The sequence below is a fragment of the Passer domesticus genome, chromosome 10 (genome assembly GCF_036417665.1).
Source record: "Passer domesticus isolate bPasDom1 chromosome 10, bPasDom1.hap1, whole genome shotgun sequence".
Taxonomy (NCBI): domain Eukaryota; kingdom Metazoa; phylum Chordata; class Aves; order Passeriformes; family Passeridae; genus Passer; species Passer domesticus.
Window position 1 is genome coordinate 33617911 of NC_087483.1, and position 22033 is coordinate 33639943.

Here is a 22033-nt window from a genome sequence, read left to right on the forward strand (position 1 = left end):
ATGCTGGAGGAAAGGTGTGTTGCCACAGCATATTTACTTTTTAAGCCTTGGGAGATAATTTATAGAGCTCAGTGCCCAGGGAGGTATTTCTGATCCAGCCTCAGAGAGTGAGACTACATATGCCCTCATCCATTTCCTATTTTTAAGCTTGTCAAAATCCTTGCCCAAAACCCTCAGCTGTTGAAGTGAGTGTTACCCTAGGGCAGGTGGGGGTCTGAGGAGGGATGCTCAGGGTTGCAGGAACACATCCTATGCCACCCAGGAGCTCCTTCTCTTTGAAACCCCTGGAACATGAGCTGCTAAACAATGTTCTTGTTTTGGCAAAGAGTGTGAAGACATGAAGGGCAGAGGGGTTGGCTGCATCTGGAGGTCAGTAGTAACGGGTCTTGGAAATGCACTCTGTTCCTTAAACGTACAGAGGATAAAGGTTGTGTTTGGTATGGAACAGGGTTAAGGGCTGTTTGGAGACCTAGTCACTTGGCTGCAGAGTGAGTAGCAAATGCAGCTATGTGTACCAGATCTGCCAGTGCTTGTATCCTGGACATCAGAAGTCTTCTGGTGATGCACTTTTTGTTCTGTTGAACTTCTGGTCATCAAGGTTTTACTAATAAGTGAGTCTGTTTGCTTTCTCCCCATCTCCTCTCATTTCATCCTCTAGCCAGGTCCATTTTCAACCATGTTTGTGAGAGAGATTGCAGACGTGCTGGGGGAGCAGTAGGCCACTCCCTGTGAGTGTGTGTCCCAGAACTTGGCAATCCCCACCAGCTGCTGCAGTAATGAAACTGGTCCCCTACCTCTTATCATTTTTTACATGGTTGCAAGTATGAAGATATGACATTGCCCTGGGTTGCAAGCAATTGCGGAGCAAAAATTACCTTCTAACATGTCAACATTTTCTATTAATTGCTCTTGCCTCATGAAGGTGGCAGTAATAGAAAGATACATCCTTTCTGTTCCCCACTGTCACACAACTGAATGAGTTAACCTTTGATGCTGCTTTTAGTTGCCTCACTCTGGATCAGTGCAGCAGTCATTTTTCTGTGATGATGCAGAACCTGGGGTCAGAGCTATGTGAAGGAGCCAATACAAGACCTGCCTGCCTGTCTCCCTAGGAGCACTAAAAACCATTCTCCTCCTGGTGGTTACTACAAAGCCTTGTTCCGTCCTGTTACATGATGCCTTTGGAGGGTGTCTCTCTAGTTATACCAGAGTACATCCCTTCCTCTGTGGTGCAATCATGAAAATGTGCCCAGCAGTGAGGGACTGGCTATGCATGGAGCACGTTCTCTGGCTTCCCAAGGGTCCTTGCAGATTGGACCTCTGGAGGAATTAACTGGAGTACTGTCTCCTTCTTGGGATGTTTGCACAATGAGAGGTGTGCAACAGAAAGCAGTAAGAGTGATCAGAGGTCTTGAAAGTGTGTGGCCTGTCAAGGAAGGATTAAAAGGGTAGAGGTTGCTCAGTCCCTCTCAGTAGAGAGGGAACAGCATGTGCAAGCATGTTGTGATGCTGTGAAAGGAAAGGGTTTATAGGGCAAAGACAAACAAATGTGTTACACCAAAGCAAGTAAAGATTAGGCTAGATATGAGGAAAAGACTTCTAATGGATTCCCATTAGCACTATAAGACATCCAATTTTTTCTTAAATCCTTCTGTTGCTGTATAGACAAGCCTCTGGCATTGATATAAATGTTATGGAGAGGGTATGGTAGATCAGGAGGTTATTTCTCTTAGTTCTTCCTAGTCCTGTTTTGTCTGGTGCAACAGCTGTGAACTTGCTGCTCTAGAAGGGAAATGTGACCACAAACTTCATGCGTTTGGCACGTGGGATTGTATAACCTGTGTGGTGTAAGAAAACACTGAAAACTCATTTTCTCTAAACATTTTGTTCACTTCAACAAGGGCAAGCAGCAGAGCTTTCAAACTTATTTATGTTTTGGAAACAAATATATGGAAGCAACAGTTGGAATTCTTATCACTGGCTCTCAGTCCATGTTTATTCCAAGATGAGTGCTGTAGCTGCTAACATCAGCCATCCACCAAAATAAACAATTTCATTAGCAGAAACTCTGAACAGGATGTCAGAAGAAACTGCTTGAATGTTGAGTGTTAGAAGGAGAAGAGTTTTCTGTGCTAGCTGAAAAAGTAGAAATTCTTTAGGAAAAAGAAACTGTAATTTATCATATTGACACCAGGATAATAATTCTTTCTTTATTCTTGGTGCATTGGTTTCTGAGTGAGACAGATTGCTCTCCACATTGATACTATCTGTCACTTAACCCTTGTTTTATATCGTAATGGAGGGGGCAGAGGTGGCGCAGTGCTGGGAGCTTGGAGCAGGTATGAGATTGGTGATGAAATGTGATGATAGATTAGGGTAAGTGAAACCAGGGTCTTGCTAGCAGTTTTCAAAATTTCTGATTCAGCTTTCTGCAGTTCCTTCTTCAAAACCAGAATAATAATGTGTGCTTTCTGAAAGCAGCTATGTGTGCTTGAGTTAGAGCAGAATAGTGAGGGCTTTCATGCAGCTGGGAGCCACAGTCAGGCAGGTGCCTGCAGGCAGTGGGGTTTCCTGTGTGGTTGAGAATTACTGCCTGGGGGTGAAGATCTAGGAACACAGCTTGTTCCTATCCCGAAATGGTAACCTTTCATTCCATAGTGCCTGGGGTAATTTAAGGCTCCTGGAAGGTTCAGAAGCCTGATCCTGCAGTTTTGGGTAGGAGGAGGAGGTTGCGAGTGGGTATCTGACACTGAACTAATGTGGCCCTGGTTCGGTGTCCTATGTTGGCTCTTTCAGGCACATCACAAGGTCCTTTTCTCTAAGCAGTTCCACTGTAATTAGTTACTAAGAAACGAAGACACTATTCATTAGATGTAAAGATAATTCCACGGATGCCAAGTTTCTACCACTCTGCCATTTTCTGCTTGGTTTACATTTGCACTAATGCTTTCTGGGTAGGCGAAGCTGTATTTCTTATGACTCAGGATAGCTTCTATTTACATGCAAATTTAAATGGATGCAATGTTTAGAAATTTGGAGGGCGTGACTGAATCTAGGATAACATGGTGTTTATGATCAGAGGAGCTGAGAGAGAACTTTCTGCCCTTGCTGAAGATTTTATATTTTAATACCAGTGCAGTGCCATCTATTCCAGTAAACTGAGCTTTGATTTATGTGTGTGTAAATGAAACTAGCACCAGGTCAATCTCCTCTGCTAGCCCTTTGGAATTACGAATTAAGTTATGCGTAGGCAATAGGAGGATAAAAAGGAGACAGAATATTATTAGCCTGAGTTATCTCCTCGCATGGTGAAGCAATACGATGAAGGAAATGTTCTCTGTCAGCTATAGTGAACCTTCCGGCTGAACACATCAATCTGTTCTGGAGCCAAGATAAGCAATCTTCTGTGCTCTCTGCAGAGGGGAAACCCGAGATGCCTCAGGGGCCTGTGTTTTTAAAGACATCTACTTTTTATTTGTGCTCTGTTCAAATAGCTGCTCAAATGTTTCCCTGTTCTGGGGGACATCCAGGGCTCATAACAGCAGCAAAGTGTTTCCAAGGGGCAGCCCTGTGTGTTTGAACAGCTCCTCAGAGCTGCCCAAGCTGGATGAGAGGTGCTAGGAGCAGTAGAACAACTGAAGTGCCCCTAATAATTAGTTTAATGACTGGGGCTTTGTAAAATTAGAAGAATAATACAGGGGATGGCAAAATGTAGCAATACTCACCCACTCTTTTATTTATTTTAAGCTCTTCTCTGGTGACCTGTGGTACTGTGTATATTAGCTCCTCTGGCTGGGAGTAGTGTGAAACTCATTTTGTTGATTGATAGGAATTAAACCCTAGAGCTCTGCTTTCTGTTATGTGATCTTAGCACAGAAAGAGCTTTTGAAGACTTTTTTTTTTTTCCTGGAGGCTATTGTAGATCTACAAAAATAGCCATCTATTTAAAAAATAGCACCAGGGATGTCATACTAATTTTAGTAACTAAATATCTGGTGCCATCGATAAGATAATTATTCCACCGTACACTTGTTTCAAAATACAGCAGTAAAAAATGCAGTGAAGCTAATGAGCCTAATGGAGATGTAATATTTTCTTCAGCTATAATTAACAAATAATGTAAGGTATTTTGGAGGAAGGGGTTCATTAGAAGTAAATAACTGACATGAGTGCTGGTGAATTTAAGGGTTTTGCCACTCTGTAGCCAGTTCAAATCCAGCCTCTCCCATATGTGGTATTTGTGTGTTATGTTTTTATCACTCTGTTAGGAATTGGGGGACTTCTGTTGAAATATTGGTGCTCCTACTTTGTCCCTCTGAAAGGATTCAGAGCTCACTGCTCTGTTTTGCTTCCTGTGTCCCCTTACTGACCACCTCAGTGCCAAGTTACGTGTTCACTGCTTGTTGGAAATCAGCACTTCCACTTCAGAAGTGGATCTCTGATCTCCTTCCAGCTGTGTTAAAAACCTGTTGAGACATTTTTATTCGTGGGTGAGTGGACAGTAGCTATAATTGATGTTGAAATTCTGCAGTAAGTGTACAGCTGCAAGCTTGGAAACTGCATTTACCAGAAGCTGCTAGAAAATGTGGACTTTCTATAAGTGCAGAGAGAGTGACAAGAGCTGTCAGAGCCTGGAGAGCAGGAGTTATGAGAAAAGACTGAAGGTGTTGGGGATGCTTACGTTAGAGAAGGAAAGTGAAGTGATCTGTTAAAATACACTCTGCAAGCCCGAGCTAAAGTAAACAATTTAGTCTCAGTGTACATGGAAAATGGGACAAAAAGAAAGGGATTAAAATCACAGATTGAAGAACTGGAACAGGTTTCTGTATCCTCCTCATCTTGGAGACCCTGTTAGGAGATGTGTCAGAAGAAACCCAGGTCTTGTCACTCCTGTCTTGCCACAGAGGCATGGAAACAACAGTCACTGCAGCTTTTGTGATACTGTTTTGTATAAAGATGTGGGGTTTTTAAACAGATACACAATTTCCTATGTTTGTTTTCAAATCAGCCCAAACCTAAGGTAAATGGGAGGGCTGTGATATGTTTCCAAATTATTTCCTGCTTTCATTGCCTGTTGCTGTTTTTCTGGCCAGCATAAGGTCCTGTCTTGCACAGCTCTGGACCTAAAGCAGATGTCCTCTTTTTCTCTGCCCTCTGTGGGAGCTGAGAGTGCTCTCTGAGTGGTTCCAGCCTGGTTACCTGCTGAGCCCTGTTCTGCTGTCCAGCTCCATAACAGTGCAAGTGTTTTCAGACTGGTTTTGTGGTGAGCAGCACAAAGAGCATGATACAAAGATTTGCAGTTGATGTACTGTGAATTGCACAGCTCGTGTAGCCTTTTCCCTCTAAAGACTAATAAAAGACAGGGTAAGCTGGGCTCTGCATCTCACTTCTACCAGTAATCATTGATATGGGTCTAACAGAAGTCTGTTTATTGTGAAATGGAAGAAATGAGATTAACTTAATATTGAAATAAGCTTATGAGGATTTCATTATCTTGTTTCAGAATTGAAATAAATAAAATAAAGGTTGATGTTCTTACAAGAGCAAATTCCTTACAGTGCTTACAAAGAGATTTGCAAAGTATTTTCCAAGTTGTTTATCTTGTATCCAAACATTTGTACTGTTTTGGAAGACCTGAAAGTCTTACTGGTTTTTTTCTCCACTAAGTTCTACAATATTTTTTTATTCTTAAGTATAGCTTGCTCCATTTAATTATATTTTAATTGTATTCCAATAAATAATTGAAGTTACTGATTGCCACATGCAGAGAAACTGGGATTTCAACTTGTCATTGTGTTCTTAAGCATTGTATTCAACACTCAACATCTGCTTAATTTTAGGCTATAAATCTGCAATTGAAAACAGTTAATATGAATGAATCCCCCATTTATTATGTCTGAATTATTTCCAAGGCAATTGTTCTTTTTTACAGTGTAGGGGAGGGAGTTCAGTTTTCTCTTACTGCCAATTTCATGCTGAGATTTCAAAGTCATGTTGGGTTCTTTCTGGTTCACCTAACATCTCCAACACAAATTCAATGGTTTTATAATTTCAAGATTTAGGATTGCAGAGGGTAGCCCTACAGGCCAAGTTTAGCATAGAAGGGAAATGCACAGGTCTGGAAGAGAAGTTGCCTTTGCTGGCACTGGTTCTTTCCTTGGCTGTTTTCCAGCCGAGTGGGAGCTCAGTTGTACCTTCTTCAGTGGAGTCAGTGGATGGGGCTTGTGGAGGGCACATGTCCAATGGAATAAAAGGTTGCTGTTTTACTCTGTACTGCTCCCAGGCAGCAAAGGAAGCTTCTCTACCCACTCAGGTCAAATGCCTTTTGGTTTTACTGGTCTGGCCTTTTTGGTTCAGCCCTGCCCTCTCAGCTGCAGTGTTCCTCAGTGCATTCAGGCTGCAAGCTCAGAGCAGGCACAAGGATGGCAGTGAGTGGATTCCTTCTCACAGCCCCCTCTGCCCATGTCCTCTGTACTGAAAACAGCCAAAAGGTGCTGCTGCCCAGCCACAGCTCTGCAGTCCCACCACAACAGGCTTCTCTCTTACTGGGAGAGGAGCCATGGGAGGGCTGTTAAAACTCTCTGAGCAAAGTCAGAGCTGCCTCTGGCAATGCTTCCTGGGAGGGCTGACCTGGAGGCAGCTGCCTCCTCTATGGGTGGTGATTCCATGCAGTGGCATCACCTCAGTCCTCTCAAGGTTTGGTGGCCTTTGCCAAGGGTCTGAGCTTTGTCAAGGCCCTGAGAAAACCTCAGCTGTCTTCTCAGGGGAGCCTCAGGTGCTCCTCAGCTCCCCTGCAGGGTCTGTGGGCTGCTGATTCTGGCTCTCTCACACAATATGGGTGCCCATCCTGTGCAGCCATGCCCTGTGTTGCTGTATTTCTGTTAGCAATGTTGTGCATAGTACCTCACTGCATTTCCAACAGAGGATTCTGGCTAGGAGGGATTCTGCTTGGATTTCTCCAAATCTGGATCTAGCAGCAAAACACCCCCTGTCACCATGCATGCCACCACTGCTGGTTGTCCACCACGGCCTAGTGCCACCCGGTGGTGCTGGCAGGGTCTGGGGCCTGATCCCATCCCCTGAGTTGTCTCACGTAGAGCTGTGCTGCACACTCTGCTTTTGAGCTCTGTCCAGGCCCTCAGTCTGGGGATTAGATCAGCATTGTTCCTCCTCCTAAATGGCTTTTGCATGTTGGTTGTGCCGGCATCTGCTGCCTGGAAGAAGGAGCTGATGGAGAAAAGGCAGAAACTTGTAAACTAGGCTATGTCCTGCACCCATTCACTGGTGAGGGAGCTGGCGGGCACCACAGTCTGCTATAAATTTTATGCAGAGCATCATTTTCTCCATCCTCTTCCTCAGTGGCTCTCTGAGAAGTGTTTTGCGAGTCTCTGCAGCACACCTCCCCGTGCTGCTGTCCCTGGCCTTGGCTGCGCTAGTCCTGGTGTAAAGCTCTTGCGTGTTCCTCACGGGCCTTTTAACCATCAGACCTGTGGCTCCACAATGCTCCAAGAGGTCCAGGCAGCAGTGACTAGGAGAATTCCTTGGAGAAGGCAGGCGTGTGCTAATGTGAGCAGTAATTCGGAGAAGCTAAAATTAGCAGACAGAGAGGTTTTGTGGGAGCGTCTCGCTGGCAGCAGAGCTGGCACAGGCCGTGCGCAGTTCCCTCCTGAAGCTGTCAGCAGCCGTCAGTGGAATATGCAGCAGTTCAGCCAATCCTGAATTTTCTTTTAGGTGATCTCTTTCCTACAGTTTTTGCAGAGACTGTAAAATAGTTTTTGTCTCGTTCCACTATGGATGCTTGTGTTCCTCATCAGTAACCCCAGTATGTGCTATATCCTTTTCACTATTACAAATTATTACGATTCGGAAGTGGCTTATGCCATCTCTTCATGGATGTCATTAGAGGCAGGAAAACAACTGCTGTGCTTTGCAGTCTGCTTTGTAATGGGCATATTGTCCAAGGTATCTCAGTGTCAGTGGAAAGCTCTTCTAGACTGCCATGGAGGATGGATGAGACCTTTATTGTGTGCCAATATGAAGTCAGTAATGGGAGACACAGGAGTGGAGTTGTCTGAGCCTAGACAGGCTGATCCTTATCCTCACTGCATGCATGGAGGTGTTGGGGATGCTGCTCCAAAGTCTGGGTTCCCCAGAGCACAGCTGGGGTAGGACTGAGGATATGTTTTCAGGAATATAATTTTAGCCATATCTCCAAATGAATAATAAAAAGCTGATGCTATCATGCTGTCTGTCAGTCACTGTTAAACCAAATCTGTCAGAGAAAATCCTCAAGAATATTACATTTCTACAAATTTAATGAGAATAGACAGCTGCATCAAGGAAAGAGACGTAATTAGTGTCCACAGAGAGGAGAAGTGGTCTGAACCCAGCCCTTCTCAGACTGGAGGTGTGCAGGTATCCCTAGGTCATGTAAGAGGCACAGTTGTTATTAACCATTAGGGAGTCAATGTGCAAACCACTACCAAGTGTTTGGCAGTTCCCATGCTCATAAAAGCACATGCTAGTTTATGGTATGAGAAAATTTGATCATATTGAAATAGAACAATGACCAATTCATGGTAACATGTAGGATTGAGCAGGCTGATGTTCTTATGGCATGGAAAGTATGGCTTGGGACTGGCAGGATTTGTCTCAGAGGTTGGGATGCTCAGTTCCCTGCTGTTTGCAAAGGGAATTGGTATCCAAGTTGGGTAGACAGTTGTAAATCTCATCAATGGTTTCTTCTCATTTTCCACAAGGTGTTCCTAACCAAGTGTGGGGTATTTTATGCCTTCCTTGTGGATCCTGGCACTGCTTCAGAGTTCCCTGTGGATCCTGCAGCACTGTGTGCAGCAAAACATAATTGTAACTCTATGGTGTGTGACTCTTGGACTACTTAGATTAAGACCAAAAAAAAAAAAAATAGAGAAAAAGAAATTCTTTAATGCAAAGTAAAATCATAAATAAGAGAAATAATTCTAGACTCTCTCCTTTTCCCCCAGGAAAAGGCAGCTAAGTGTAATTCAGACATGCTTTTGGCTTGGCAAACGTTGTCTGGTCAGCAACGTGCGCCACAGTGTATTTTTCTGCTATTAACAGGGAGGATTGGTTTCCCTGACTGTGTACACAGGGCTTTATTTTATGCGTAACTTTAAAGAGAAACCTTAGTCTCTAGAGAATTTTCCAGTGATGTAATATTTTAGAAAGAACTTTTGTGGTACTTCACCAACACGGCAAAGCACCAAACAGCTTTTCCTTGTCCTGCCACTGTTTTAAGGGAAATCTTCCACCTCTTAAACTTGGCCACACTACTGTGCAAACAAGAGAAAATAGGAACCTGCTGAAATCTTGATGTTGTATTTACAAGGGACATCTTTGCTGAATGGTCCTTTTGGTTAAAGTTAGTGAATAGAAATTGTAATAGAGAATGGGCTTTGTAGAATAATTGCATCTCTCTCCAAAAATCATAGCAGCAGTTCATCTCTAGCCAGATCAGTCTGCTTTCATATGCCTTTCCTGTCCCTTTCCCCTATTTCACATGGAATACCAGAAGAATTGACAGTCTCCAATATCAATGCTGTATTAGAAAACTTTCACTTGAAGGATAAGTTAAGTTTTAGAGTTTGTTTATTTGAGGATCTGCCAAGCTAGATGCTCATGCTATGGATGTTGTCATTGAGGATTGAATAAATACTACTTTTTGAAGTTTAGTTTGACAGAATTACTAATTAAAAGTTATTTTTGCTTGGTAAACCATATTAAACTGATATTAAACTGTATTAACTGATATTTTATATCCTGAAGATAGAAAACTCTAAGTGATTTTATTATAGATATGCTGCATGAGGCAGAAGTACACATCTCTTTAACAATGTGCACTGATTAGGCCCCTAATTTCTGGGAAGCAGGGTTTTAAAGCTGCCTTTCCCAATCCTGAATTGGGAGCACTCTGTAGGAAATTGGCCATGTACTGTGTTGCTGCCTGACCTTAGAAAATGGACTTGGAAAACCTGTCTTGTTATGAAATGTACCATTTCATCATGCAGCAGCTCAAGGGAGTGGAAGAAGAATTTAGGGGAGAACAGTAATTACAAAAGTGTCTGATTAACTAATGAGTGATCTCGCACATGGCTGGAAAAGCTTCCTTGTTAACCTTGTTAATAAACTGTTAGTCTAAGAATTATTCAAGAAGGCAAAATGTTCTTTTTCCTTAAGACCTCTCTTTTTCTTTTGTTCTAAAGACAGAACTAAACTCTTACAACACTGATTAATCACATCCGATTTTTGTGGTTATGTCCCCTTACTTCCCCATTCATCTCTTTCTACAACATTTGTAATTTAGTTCAGAAACTGCATCTGGAGAAATAAACATTTCTGGGATCACAGATTAGTTAGGATTTTGCTCCCCACTGGAGATTTGCGGGTAGGAGCTGCAATTCCATTCCAAAATCTAATTAAAACTCAGGTACATAGGAAAGTAGTGAAAAATCTTACCCATAAGAAGAATGTCTGGGAGCTCTGCTTTTTAACGAAGTGTCAGACAAGGAATCAAATACACAAGCAGTATATGAAGTTGTTTTAGGGTTTTATTCTTCTCTCTTCACAGGGCAAAACTCAACTGTTACATCATTCCTCTCTTACCAGACTTACTGGAAATCTCAGTTTCTCTTTGCTTTCCAGAACAGCCACCTTAATCATTTTGCAGTGTTGGATCATAAACTGTGGGTGACATGGAAATAGGATCATCTAAAAGCATTTCCTGGGATTTTCATTTGGGAATGAATTCTGTAGGACACTTCACCACAGTAGTTTTAGGGACTGTTAAATTGTATCTGTGTATCTGTATTAGCATCAGCAGCACTTACCCGATGACTTGTTGGGCACTACTAATTATATAAAGAAGGCATAAATTTTTGTTATGTAAAATCCACTGAATACCTTTGAGAAAGAGGCCATTTGAGAATCCCCCTGCTCTCACTTGGACACTAGATTTAGAAATGCTCATCTTAGCAAATAAGATGCTAGTTGTCCTCTATATATTTTTTACATTCCCAGGGGCACTTGGAAAATTAAAACAGAAATGTTTGAATAATGTACAGAACTTAAGCAGTATAAATCAAATTATTGTATTGGGTACAATACCAATGCTCTTTTAGAGGCAACTGACTTTTTAATTGTTTTTACAATGAAAGCATATTTTTGCCTTTTTTTTTTTTTTTTTTTTTTTTTTTTTTTTTTTTGGTGGGAGGATACAGATGCACAAAGAACTTTAACTGTGTTCATGCTGATTTAAAAAGATGCCAGAAGTCAAATGTGTAATTAGGTATTCTGTTAAAAGTCTAATTCCTATACCTGTGAACATTTTTTTGGCAGATAGCTTTTTGTGTCATTGCTTTCTTTTTTGTCTTTCTTGTTCTCTTGGCCAAGAAGTAAGTTCCTTTTCAGAGGAAATTGTCGTAGACCTTCTGGGGTGTTATTTGTTGTTTGTCAAAGTCCAGTTTTATTTTAGGATGAAATACTCAAAAGCATAATATAAGACATAATATAAGACCCTATTTTATTTAACACCTGGTTACTCATGGAAAATCTCTTTAAAATCCATCATAAGATGTTACATTTTAAGATGGTACAACAGGTTATTTTAGCATTCTTATAATGTAGGTTTGTTCTTGCAGTGTTAAACTTGAATATTTCTAATTCTGGGACACTTTCTGTTCTACACCACATAGGTTCAAATATTGGTCAAGTTCTAAAAGCTAATGATAAACTATTTTAAGTAGATAGGGCAGAGAGAAGATCAAAGAAATCATTATCACCAGATGATGTAACAGGAATTTTGGGGTGGATTTTAAGGTAGTTGGAAGCAAATTAATATATGAGGTAATTTTATGAGTTAGTCTCAATTGATTTATCAAACCATTAGTTCTTCCTACCTTTGATGTGTGCCTCCTGTGAAAATTACGGGATTCCCCTGTTGGTTCTTCCAGGCTACAGCTGACCTCAACAGAATCTGAATGAACTTGAAATATATATCTGCTCTGCAAACAGAATCAGGCAACAAATGAATCTCAAGACAACAGACTAGAGAGGATTTTTCTAGGCAGCCATTACCAAGCTCTCAGACTTTTCCACAAGTCTTGTACAGGGCACCACTTCTGCCAGATCAGTGCGCGTCTCACAAACAGGATGAGACCCTGACTGGTTGCAGACTTAGGATTTATTATCTGTCTGTATCATACAAGCAAAAAGCAAGAGACACAGGAAAATAACAACATCCATGCAAATTCAGAGTAGAGACAAGATGGTGGCTTATGCAAAGCCTGTTTCTACATATGCTTTGAACCAATAGCATAAAAGAAAAAGTGTAAAGTCATTATACTCTAACCAATAAGAAAAGGACCCACATAGGTTTAACATTAACAAAAAAAAAACTTCTATAAACCTCAAACAATACACAATAATTCATTATTTACGATTGAAACTTTTTCTGTCTTTGCAAAGAATATATCTAGAACTTCTCACATCTTGAACTACCAATACATTCTTGTTCTTTCTTGTTCCTTATAACAAATATAAATGTATTCACTTAATTTTAACTTCCTAGTTTCCCATGAGAAGGTTTAGAAATTTCCCAGCCTTTCTTAACTTTGTCTACTTTCTGAGGCCTTTTTGCACTTTCTAAAATCTTTTACCTTTTTATAGTCCTACATTGTACATCTTAAGACAGAATAAAGATTTTTATTCATTGTGTAAGTTGCCAGGGGCATAAGAAGGAAATCATCAAGATGGAAACATGCATTCACCATGTCTGCTCTTAATCCCAAAGGAAAGGAGGATATCAATACTTTTTCAGGCTAACACATTAATTTACTACAAAAGATTGGAAACTGATGCAAGAGGTCAACCAAAGCAGTAAAAAGCCTGCCTGGCCTTCAGGCTTCTACTTACTGTGCCCTTTTACTAATTCTTGTTTAACTCCTGTGATCCTCCTCTAGAAAAGCAGTCAAGTGTGATGATGTGTCCATCCATATCCAGCAAGTGCAAACACGTGCTTCATGCACCATCTTAATTGCTTAATCAAGCTCCTTCTATTGTGAGGCACAACCATACAAAGAGGAACCAGATGGAAGATATTTTTATCAGGCAGGCCATGGGACTAAAGAAACATGGTCATTGAACATTGCTGTCCTTAAAAACCCCAGGGTTGGGATACAACAGCATCCATGCATCATCCCCACAATGTGATAATTCAGGCAGCAGTCACTGTCATAAACCCAGACTCAATCTTACCTCCCCTTTCAGATTCCAACAACCTGAGCTTGCTTAAGGGACATAAGCACACATTGACAATTACTTTAGAGGAGTTTATATCAAAGAAGGTTGAGACAGTTATTTACATTTGGAATGAGGGGTTTGGGTTTTTTGATTTTTTTTTTTTGAGTCATTAGTTTTGTGGATGATTTTAGCAGTTTGCATAGCACAACCCTCATAAGAGACCAGTGCTTTTTGTTTTCAAGTGGTAGGAAAAAGTCTGAGTGTATTTGAGCTCTTTTCTCTGCTGTTTGTCAAGCCTGTATAGCAACAGAGGTTTTAACTTGTTCTCCTTCATTTTATGTTATAAAGCATTAAAATTATGCATTAAGCTAATGCCCCTGTGGGTTCTACCTCAAATCCCCAGTAATTGTGCTTTTGGAGTCTTTTCCACTAGAGGCTTCGAGTACTAGTTTGATTATGCTGTGATCACTGCTTTTACTCCACACTATACAAGAGGAGCAAAATCCTTGATTATAATTGCAGGCATGTTTATTTAGCCAGGCACTTGTCCAGTCCTGATTGACAGCCTGAATTGTGCAGCATGGTCATCAAAATGGGCAAGAGCTTTTGTGAATAACTCATGGCTTTGACAAACATTGTATCTGCAGGTTTGGTGGCAAAATTAGCAGTAATGAAATAGTTAAGAATTCTGGTATTTAGGCTGCCAGAACTGGGTTTTCAGTTAGCACCCCAATAAGATGGAGAATGCAAGTTCGTGTTCTAGTCTCATTGTTTCTTCCACTGGCTGCAGACTCAGCAAGACAAATGTGCATTAGTTTATATTGTCAAGGCTATCTTTGCAAGCAGATGGGCTAGAAAGCTAATTAAAAAACCCAAAAGCTTTGATTCTGGCAAAAAAATAGAAAAGTCTGTAGGATAACTCTGAATCCTCTGAATTAAATGGATGTTCTATGTCAATGCCATTCTATTGTCACACTTATAAATAAAATATGAAGGGGTTTACTTTCACATAGACCCATAAATGGGCTCATTTATGAGTTTAATAAAGCATCTGTGTTCAGTACAATTAGATAAGCATATGTATAGAGCAATAAATGATTCCTGTATAAAATCAGCACACGTGTAACAGAAAATATATCCCAGTGTGGATAAATAAGCACATGGTTAGATTATTAACTGATCTCTCTTAAGCTTTTTTTAAATTAACTCTGAGGTGGCCACAACTATTTGCAATTTTTCTGCAATTATGGATCTTCCCTGAGTCTGAAGATGTGGTAGACACCATATATTCAATGGGAGAATGCAGTGGCTTAAACAAAGTGTGGTGTCATGCACAAGAAGGGGGTGAATAACCCAGTGAGGTTCACCTGACTCAGTCTCATCCCTTGGACTACAGTGCTCCAGCTAGGTGTAAAAAATGTATAATCTGTGAAGCTATAATTGCAAGGAAAGTAGCTACATATATTTGTGTTATCTTAGTACCAGGGACTCACATGGCATAGGCTCTTCTTAAACTGGGGATGTGTCCAGTGTGAGACTAGGGGTTTGCAGAGCAGCTGCAAAATGGATTCTGTTGGTTCTTGTCAGTTGTTTGCTGGCAGAGAGGGAAAGGGGTAGCTATGGTTGTTCAACTTGCTGCAGAAACCCACTGCATTGGGCCCATTTCTGCCCAGGATGTTATACTGGCATTAGTTTAACTCACAGGTAGGAAACCCATTAGTCTGGTGGAATAGATGTGGCCTGATGTGTGTTTGATGTGCCTGTTCCAGGCCAAATGAGTGCCTCGGTATCAGGCCAATATCCCTAGGTGCAGTATTTCAAGAATCTGCTCTCTCTGATTTTCATTACTGTGGGCTTGCTGACATCTACAATAAATTGTAAATTCTCTGACTATCAGATTCCTATCATTACTAACCTGGCATATGTTAATTTGTCAATATAATTTTCAGGTCTGTCAGCTGGAAAAGCACCACCTGGGGTATGTAGTTCTTGAGATGAATAGGTTGATGATCATTCACATGTGGCACTTGTAGATGGATTTGCCAGTGAAGTTTTATTGTGCTTTTGATAGAGAAGCAATATAGCTAATAAGGAAAAGGGATCAGGTAGTTGAAACTGGGCAATTACTTTTCAGAGCATTTATCTGAACCTGCTTTAGCTGATAAAAGAGTTCCTTGGTTTTTCCGGCTATTGGTGACTGATAGGCAGAGATACTGATGGAGAACTGAAATTATTTGTAATTGTGCTGAAAGTTCAGGATTGTAAGGGAAGCAACATTGAAACTGCATTGCCATGACAGCAATGTGTGAGCTCCCATCAGTGTGGGACAGTGCCTGGCATGATGGATGGTAAACCTGAGCAGACCACACACTGGCACCTGAGGAGCTGTCTCCTGCAAAGATGAGAGCATCTGAGGCTGAAGAAATACCTCAAGTGATCTTGGGAAGACACTCAGAGAATGTTAGCTCAGAGTGACTCACCTGGGGTTTGCACATTTGTTGCCAGGGTTTTGACTGTTGGGATTTCAGAAGCTTTTTAGATTCAGCTTTCTCACTCTGGGTGTCAATGGTGTCTTTTGGGTCCTCTACTACCTCTGAAATACTGAGTTCTCAAACTCTTTGTGCTCAGTCAGTTCCAGTGATTTTGATCTCTCCCACATTTATGTCTCCACGTGTAAAAAAGGATGATACCTGATATCCAATACCTGCATTGGCATGGTTTAGCCCCTCTTGCTAGACACAGTGAGAGAGCCTTTCTAGGAGGCAGATTCAGAATAAGTGGATGTGAGTTGGAGGTTTTGGAGCTGTGTTGGGAATAGCTCATCAGTTTCCCCTGTCTCCTGAGGACTCTGCAAAAAGCACTTTTTCCACTCAATGCCATCATGGTATTTTTTTGAAAGAATGAGTAACGTCTGCTGTATGAATGAATACACAAAAATTGATTTTACAAGTGTATCTTACAACATAGATTGATTTTGTAGCTTCAGAGCAAGTCCTTCTGGATGTAATACAACAGGCAGTCTTCACTCAGCCTGGCATGGCAGGAAGCATCTATCTGATAAGTGAACTATTTTAGGTAAATCATTGTGCCTACAAAAACCTGCTTTGTTTGTGTATGGGTGGAGCTCAAAAAGAAAAAAAAAGAGTACCACTCATGTATTAGTCATGGTCAGACCTCATTGTCCAGCCCAGGGAAAAAAGAGGCATCACCTTTTTAATTGTGCAATTCTAGTGAGAACTGAAATTCTCATATAGTATCTAAACAGACCTATGGACCATGGAGTGTTTCTGGGATGGAGCCTCCTAACAGATGCACTGGAATCCAGTGTTTGCCCTTATGTCTGTGGATTCTGGCCAAAATCCTGTAAGTCTTAAGGAATAGTTATGCCATTTTTGCTTAGAAGACATAAAGTATAAAGTGCAAAGCAAATCTCATGGTGAACTCTGCACTGCAAATGGGCAGAAGCTAAGATAGTTGTGGAAGAATCTGTTAGTTTGAAGTGCAAATTTTTCAGTGAGGAAAAATCCAAAAGATTTAGAAATTTCCCACAAACATACCTCTAAAATGTTATATCAGTCAAAATATTTTGATAAAATTCAAAGTTTTTACCTTTTTTTTAAGTAGACTGATCAAAAAAGAAAAAAAAATCTGAAAAGGTAAACCAAAGTATTTTGCTCTTATAAAAGCCTTTTTTAGTTTTAAATTCAGTAATACTTTCATGAGAACCTGCACTCATCATGAAACATCTGACTTTGAATTGACATGTAGCATCTCATCTTCTCTCTCTAGTTCCTTATTTTAATTACAGTTCTATAAATGGGTGTGCACGGCTCTCCTGCACTGGCAGGAGCAGGGTATGGGAACTGATGAGTGCTTAGTGCAAGAGATGTCAGTACTATGCAGAAAAAGTGATTTTACCATCTTTGAAGAGGTTTTTTTTCCTCTTGTCATCTCTGAGCTCAGTCGAGTGCAAGTCCCAGAGTGGTTATACCTGCCTGCATCAGGAAGGAATTTGGCATGGTGTCTGCCTGTGGACATTATTGGATTTTACCAGGTGCTGCTGTTGACTGTCTAGACCTACATTAATCATTCTTTGCATGAGCTGAGCATGTTTGCAGGCTTCTTTATGCTGTAAAGGTCTTTCCCCTATGGGTTTCTCTGCCTCCCACAACGTGTTTCAAGGAAATGTATGTATTTGCAGTCTGGAGGCTTTCCACTCTGGGGCGACTGTTTTATGGCACTGACTGGAATTCCTGGAGCTGTTCACCCTGCACCATTCACTCACTTGTTAAGTCACTGATGTTGTGAACTGATAAATTAGGATGCCGTGTCTGAGAGCCCAAGCACTCGTTGCCCAGATGAAGGATCCCTTTCCTCATGTGAAAATCTGGCAGTGCTGACCATAGACTAAACTCCACAGTGATGGCATGTGAAACAATCTTCATGGTCTCGTTGCTTGAACTGTGGAAAAAACTCATAGTACAGGCAAAAAGATCCGTTTATTTTCTGAATCTTAGTAGTTTGGCTGTGCTAAACACAGCCTTATATATTTATTTCTCCTCTGGAATCCAATGGATTTGAATCTTCAGACTTGCTTCCAATAGCCTCTGCTCATCCAAACCTTTTCAAGAATGGTGTGTTTCTATTTAAACATAACACTAATATTTATTTTTTCCAGCAAATTTCAATAACATATAATTTTCATTTGGTAAAGCATTTTTGTTTTGTTTCTGCTAAATCATCTCAAATGCAAGACTTTAAATGCTCAAGAGAGAGTTGAATGGTACTTACTGTTCAAATATTTCTTTGTTGTAGTAACAAATCTTTAAATGTAGCCCTGCTTCAACAAAAACAAAGCCCTGATTAATTTCATATTTATCTCAGCAGCTGTTTCAAGGAAGACCTGCCAGATATTGATCCAAATATAGTAGACATGCAGCAACAAAAGGGGAAGAGGGTAAATAGGTTTAGATGAAGGCATCATTTGCCAGCAGAAACTTAACAGGAATGTGAAAAATTATAGCATTTTCCTCCAGATTTGGCTTAAACAGCTGCGATCATGCATTTTTTGGACACAGCTGTGTTTTATATCTTTGCTGTTTGAATGAAGACAGGAAGCTTCTCAAATAGTGTTTATTTGCTCAATTAAATAGGAGGCCAAATGCCTGCAGAGCTCTGGGTCCCAGTTCTGGTCTGGGTTGTAACAATGCAGATCAGGAGTTTTACCTGGGTAGGAGAGAGCTCAACACAGCCCTGCTGAGCCCTGACAGAGATGCCAGTGGGACCTGCACCTCTCAGAATGACCCCCAGGCCCTCACGGATTCATGGTTACATATTGGAAAAAGCTTTTCTTACACCTAGGTGGTGTCTGTTCTTTTTACCTTACATCATTTCACAACAGAATTGCTTGGAGTTCAGAGCCATTTTTCCTAGATGTAAAAATTGAATACAAAAATGAGTGACTTGCTTGAGAATATCAGGAGAACCCATCTGGCACCAGTTAGCTCCTGCGGCAGTATATGGGATTTTTCTGCCTTTCTGTTCCCTTCCTGTTATCTTGGGGCCAGAGGCAGGGGTTGAATGTGGATGTTGTGCAGCCCACACATCTGCATTCTTGTGCCATTCACAGACACACCTCATGTCCCCTAAGAGCAGTGGCTGGAAACCAGAGACAGGAGGTTTGTCTTTGCCTGGACCTCACTGGCTCCAAGTCTTTTTACAACATGTCACTGAAATTTCACTAGATTACTGCTTTATGTCCAGCTCCAGCCACTGTGAAACTGGCTTTGATTTCTCTCTTTCTTTTTTAAAAAAAAGAGAAGTGACAATGAGTGATTCCTTTCCAGTGCTGAAAGAGAACAAACAAATTTAGGTCACAGTAAGGAAGAAAGAAAGGATTAATTGGAAGTGGAGTCTGGATGGCTGTTTCTTCTCTAATTGCAAAAAAGCATTGTGAAACCAAGTTCAAAAGTGTAAAAAGAAAGATCTAGGATGACAATTGTCCACCTACAGTCTTTTAGGTAGCTGAAGTTCTCTGGTAGGAGCTTGCTGTGAATTGTTACTCCACAGTAATGGTGCTCTTGGGTTGTGCATCACTAAATTCCTCCCCTGGTGTCTGATATAGCAGCACAGAAGGGAGAGGTGAGGATTAGGAGTCATGAGTGTCCCAGGATCTTTGAAAAGACAGCCTGTCTCATCCTGCTGAGCAGCCACTGTCACTGGGGATGTGGGTGACAGCTCAGACTGACACACACATTTCTTAACTGGGATAACAGGCAAGGTACCATTTGCTGAGAAGTATTACATAGAACAAAGTATTTTAATAAATAATGCTGGTTCAGGATTGGCAAACAGGTCTATTAAAAATTGCTTTATCTGATCTTTTAAATGTACTGGAAAGTAAATTATGAATACAGGCACTGCCTGTTTCTATTGACAAGGTGAACTTCAGCACAACGTGGTGATGTGAAAGCAAAGTACGAAAGTCTGTAAGTGATGCTGATTATAAACCTCTCTGTCTGCTTTTACTTCCAAGCTGAGTAAATAAACCACACACAAAATGAATAAAAATTTGCAATTAATCAAAAATATTAACACATAAATCACTGAAGTGGTCCTTGGTGCATTTTGATATGGAAGCTAGGCAGCAGAGTTAGTAAGTTCTCGTATGAAATGAGGCCTTTGGGATAACAGTTTGTGCTTGGAAGCTTTTACATACCTGCTTTTCTCCTCTCCCTCCCCCTGTTCCACCCTCAGCTTGTGAACCAATTGGCTGACTACAGCCACATTCATCAAAGGAAGGGTGATCTCAAAAATAATTAATTTCCTGCAGATTTTGCTCCTATGTATTGATGCCTGAAGAGCTACTTGTTATTCTGACAGTGTCTCCTGACAAGGTTATGCTGACCTGCCTTAAAAGAGACCTTGCTTTCCCTGTTAACAAATCATATTTAGAATGAGATGCTGGACATGTCAGATCTGGGCTTTTAGTGGTCCAACAGGAATGCTAAATGTGCTGCTTCATCATTAACTCATGACTGCAAAATGGGAATGGAGATATTATGTTATTTCAGCTAATCAAGTGCTGAAGCTTCCAAATGCCAGAAGCTTGGGCCAAACCGTAAGGGTGAAAAATACACATAATCAATAGGTATCTGAAAGATTAATCAGAAAGCATGAAGTCCTTAAATTCATTTGGTACCCAGCAAGCCAGCTCTTGCCAAAGAAAACACAATTTAGAGCGTGCCTGAATTAAAGAGGAAATTTGAGAAAATAACCTTATGAAAGTACCCTAAAAACCAAAATAGAGGCATTTATTTTTACAAAATTATCACATCTGCTTCTGAGTTTCAATTGTGTGCCTTTTTTTTTTTTTTAATCCAGATCATAAGTATTATTTTCACAAACATTCTTGGGTATTTTTATTAGACTTAGAAGCTGGTCTTTGTCTTTGCTTAAAAGCACTGGAGCAACTGAAATGACTTATCAACTATCAAATAATTTCTGCTCACCATTGCAAATTTAGTCCAGATGAGCACAGCCAAAAGGCTGATGGATTGTCCAAATACGTTGATTTGAGTGTTTTTTCCAGTTTCTGGTCAAATATCAATACCGGAAAAAATTAAGCAGCACAATCAACATTAATTGCCATACTAAAGTGGTTACTTGTGCGTAATAGATATGTGTATTGATGTATCATCTTGGGAGCCAGGAATAAGCCATGTCTTGCTAGGAAAATGTGGAGGAAGCTTGATTGCTACTGATGCTTTTCCCGATCAATTGCTAAAGTGGGAAGGGTTTGAGTTGTTGCTTTTAAGCAATAAAGTTAATAAGCATGGCTAGTCTATTCGAAAGGAACCTCACATCATTTCCTCAATCCATGCTGAGGTAACTGAAGAAAAATGACTGACTGTCAGAGATGACAGATTGTCCAAGATTGCCTCATCAAAGTTTATCAGAGCTTCATTATGTCTAGGCCAACTTTGTTAGGATGCTGTCAATAGCTGGAAATATTTGGATATTGCTATTGGGTTTTTTTAATAAATTGCCTGTGAGGTGTCCCCACAATTATGTTAGCCTTTTGTGCTTTCACATCCGTGTTCAGTTTTGGTTTTGCAGACCATTATTACTCATTATTTTCAATTCCCTGGATTTGCATTTATGGTTTCCTGAAAAGTAATTTATTGGAATTTATTCCAGGCAGCTGAAGACTGAAGATGAATATAGGTAGCTGAAGACCTCCAGCAAGGCAGGCTCCTTAAACACAGCATGGCAGATGGTCCCTGTCCTGAAGAGGTTACACTCTAAATAGTTTTCGTATCTCACTCTTCTTTATTTGAGATGTTAGTACCTGATTAGTGCCTGGCTACCTGTTTGTGCAGGATAAGTGCTTTCGAAGGCACCCTCTCTGCAGCAGGCTCTGCAACTGAAAGTAGAAATGATGAGCAGGCAGTTTTCTGTCTTGCAACCATTTAAACACTGTTAAATAATAGCTTTTGACAAGCTGGTTTAGAAATCAGGTGCTAATTTTCTGCAAAAAGTCAGAGCAATGTGGAGTTATCACTGTGCTGGGGCAATCAAATTGTGTAGATGAGACTAAAGACCCACAGATTTCATTAGAGGTTAGTACCATGCATCACATTAAAGAAAAAAATTTTAAGCAGAATTATTTCTGCAAGAATGTCACCAACACTCTTGAAATAAAGTTAGATTTTCTCAAAATGATAAGTATCATCCATTTGTATGTTTCCTGCACTAG

At 40.6% G+C, this 22033-nt stretch overlaps 1 protein-coding gene across 10 annotated transcripts in view; it reads left to right on the forward strand.

The window, feature by feature from the left end:
* KALRN (kalirin RhoGEF kinase) overlaps positions 1-22033 on the forward strand; it is a 473084-nt gene that overhangs the window by 168284 nt on the left and 282767 nt on the right. The gene's annotated exons all lie outside the window — the stretch shown is intronic.